Source organism: Muscardinus avellanarius (assembly GCF_963383645.1).
Source record: "Muscardinus avellanarius genome assembly, chromosome: 1".
Taxonomy (NCBI): Eukaryota; Metazoa; Chordata; class Mammalia; order Rodentia; family Gliridae; genus Muscardinus; species Muscardinus avellanarius.
The window spans coordinates 30,157,443-30,161,106 of NC_137786.1; positions in this window are offsets into that span (position 1 = coordinate 30,157,443).

A 3,664-nucleotide genomic window follows, 5' to 3' on the forward strand; every position below is an offset into this window, starting at 1 on the left:
AAATTATATAATTTTGTTTTTTTATGGCTGAATAAAATTCCATTGTTTACATATGCCATAGTTTTGTAACCCATCTGTTGATGGAGATCTTGGCTGGTTCCATAGTTTGGCAAAGGTGAATTGTGCAGCTATGAATATAGATATGCATGCATTATTTTGATAGTTTGGTTTCCTTTCTTTTGGGTAGATACCCAGAAGTGGTATTGCTGGATCATATGGTAAGTTCATCCCCATTCTTCTGAGGATCCTCCATACTCTTTTCCAAAGTGGTTGCACAAATTTGCAATCCTACCAATAATGTATTAGAGTTCCCACTTTTCTACATCCTCACCAACATTTGTTATTGTTTGTATTTTTAATGATTGCCATTCTAGTTGGAGTTAGGTGAAATCTCAGGGTAGTTATGATTTACATCTCTTTGATTGCTAATGATGTTGAGGATTTTTTTCATGTATTTATTGGGCATTAGAATTTCTTCTTTTGTGAAGTATCTATTTCATTCACTTGCCAATTTTTGATTGGGTTATTTGTTTTCTTAGTGCTTAGAAAACCCAAAAAACTCAAACAAAAGGCTTATAGAACTGATCAACAAATTCAGCAATGTGTCTGGATACAAAATCAATCTTAAGAAATCAGAAGGTTTGTGGTATACCAACCATGAATCCACTGAAAAAGAAATCCAGAAAACACTTCCACTCAGGATATCCCCCCCAAAAAAAAATAAAATACAAATGAACTTATTCAAGGAAGTAAAAGAGCTCTACAAATAAAATTATAAAACATTGAAAAAAGAAATCAAAGAAGACCTTATAAGATGGAAAGATCTTCTATGTTCATGAATAGTCAGAATAAATATCATCAAAATGGCCATTCTTCTAAAAGTGAACTACAGATTCAGCACAGTATCCATTAAATTACTAAGATCATTCCTCACAGACATAGAAAAATCAGTCCTTAAATTCATTTGAAACAAAACCCCAGAATAGCCAAATTAGTTCTTAGCAACAAAAAACATGCAGGAGGAATCAACAATACCTGACTTTAAACTATACTACAAAGTCAGCCAGGCATGCTGGTGCATGCTTGTAATCCCTGTGCTTGGGAGGCGGAGACAGGAGGATTGTGCAGGTTCGAAGCCAGTGGCTTAAGAGACCCTGTTTCCAAATAAAAAGTATAAAATAGGTCTGGGAATGTATCCTGGAGGTAGAAGGGCTTCCAGGAACCCCAGTACCACAAAAAAAGAAAAAAAACTATACTACAAAGCCATAGTAATAAAAACAGCATGGTACTGGCACAAAAACAGATACATAGACCAATGGAGCAGAATAGAAGACTCAGAAATAAATCCACACACTTTCAGCCAATTGATTTTTGACAAAGGGGCCAAAAACATACAATGGAAGAAAGATAGCCTGCTCAACAAATGGTGTTGGCAAAACTGGTTAACCATATACAGAAAAATGGAAATAAGTCACACTTTCTCACCTTGCACAAGAGTCAATTCAAGATGAATCAAAGACTTGGAAATTAGACCAGAGAACTTGAGGATCTTTGAAGAGGGCATAGGTCTAACACTGCAACACATAGGCACAGATAAAAATGTTCTCAACAAGACCCCAAAGGCCCAAGAAACTAAAAGGCGAATCAATATGTGGGATTGCATGAAACTGAATGGCTCTGTACAGTAAAGGAAACTGCCAAGAACCTCAATCAAGAGCCAACAGAATGGGAGAAGATTTTTGCCAACTATTCCTCTGATAGAGGACTGATATCTAGAATATACAGAGAACTCAAGAAACTCAGCACTAAGAAAACTTACTCTATTAATTGACACATAAACTGCTCTGATTTCTAGTGGGATTGAGAGACCCTAGAATTACAATAAGACTCAATTGCTTCACCTCTAAAATTCCAACACTACAGATATATATAGATATAGATATAGATATATTCTATCATGTAGTTTATTTCTAAGATTTTTAATTTCTCCAGAGAACCAAGTACAGAATATTGAACTTCTGAGGTATATGTGCAAATGCTGTGACAGTGCATGACCAATAGGTGTCGATCATGTCCAGGTTGCCAGATTTGTTCAACTCCCTTGAAGGAGTGGGAAAGCCTTGGAGCAAATTGTTAGAGAAATACACACGTGCCCTAACCAATCCAAATTCTTCTAGTCCTCACCCTTGAGGCTCCTTCTCATTTGAGAAATGTGTGTATACATTTTGTCCCCAGCGTGGGTCAGTGAGGCATGTCTATCAGGATGCAGGCAGAGTTGCATTGAGCCGAGTCATACTGAGCCCACCTAGTGCTGTGCCAGTGGGAGCAGGAAGCCCAGCTTCTTGGAGAAGGTGCAGTTTCACTGGGCCTGTTACATAGAAAGGCCTTGACCAGCAGGCATGGAAGAAAGGCCTTTAAGCTGAAGGAACATTCTAAGCAAAGACATCAAAGTGGAAAGAGCAAGGTTTGCTACTGTGATGTCCCTGAGGGGCATAAGAGTGTGGATCCAGTGAGCCCCAGCACTGGAGAGAGCAGCTGGGTTCCCAATGACCCTGACACCCACCAGTTAGGAGGCCATGCGTGCTAGGCTCGAAGGCGGGGGCATCAGGGTCACCCAGCATGTGTGTGTGTGCTGCAAGTTACCCTTTTCATCCATACCCCTTTCTATGTTCAGGTGCCTCACACAGTGACAACTTAGGATCATCGCCAGTGCCAGCCATGCTGAGGAGACCCACTGGGGGTGGCAGGACTAGTACGTGTGGAGACCGTTATGAGAACAGAGAACAGCCAACCCATAGGGAGCGAAAGCCAGGCCTGGGACAGGATGGAAGGTGAAAGCAGGGACCAAAACGGTTAAGGAGAGTGGGGGGAGATGATGGGGTGGCCCCGGCACTTAATTTGGGCAGGTTCAACACTATACCACAGACAGAGTGCTGTGGAACTTGCCTTCAGGAGCTATTTGACCTCCTCCTCACTCTGATTTCTCAGTTTAGAGAATGATGCCTACCTCAGTCAGCATTCTTGCTACTATAACCCAAAATGCCTGACCGCAGAAATTAGGGGAAAGAAGATTAATTTGCTCATGGTTTCTTGGAGAGTCCAGGTTCAGTCCATGGAGAGCTGCAGTCCTCTGCTGTTCTCCATCATATGCAATTTAGACCTTCTGCTGGGAATAAATTCATCCAACTGGAAAGGCTGTGTAGGATGCTGGGATAGTGGGAAGGGTGAAAGGCAAACCCCTTTGTCAACTCTCCTGGTAATAAGAAGAGAATCAAAGAATTAAGCAGTTGATGACTGAAATTTACAAAACCATTTGGCTTATTTCTTTGAAGTATCAAAACATCCTTACTGAATTCAATTTCATCAAAGGATGGCAGAATAGTTAAAAATTAACTATCTTCCTGAAATATGTTAAGACTTTGTCTTCCCATGCACCAGGGGGCACCAAAGACCTAGGAACTGCTTCCAAAACACCTGAGTGGTTTCATTAAGAGGGAAAGGACTGAAATAGGTGGGTATATAGAGCAAATCAATGCTCTGAGACTAGTAAAGCTTTGTGCTTGGACCTCTCTACCACAGCCCCGCCTAAGGTTGCACAGGACAAGTGACGGGGAGCCCAGGTTTTCCGGTCCTTGGGGAGAGATAGTGGAGCCTGAGCCCTTAC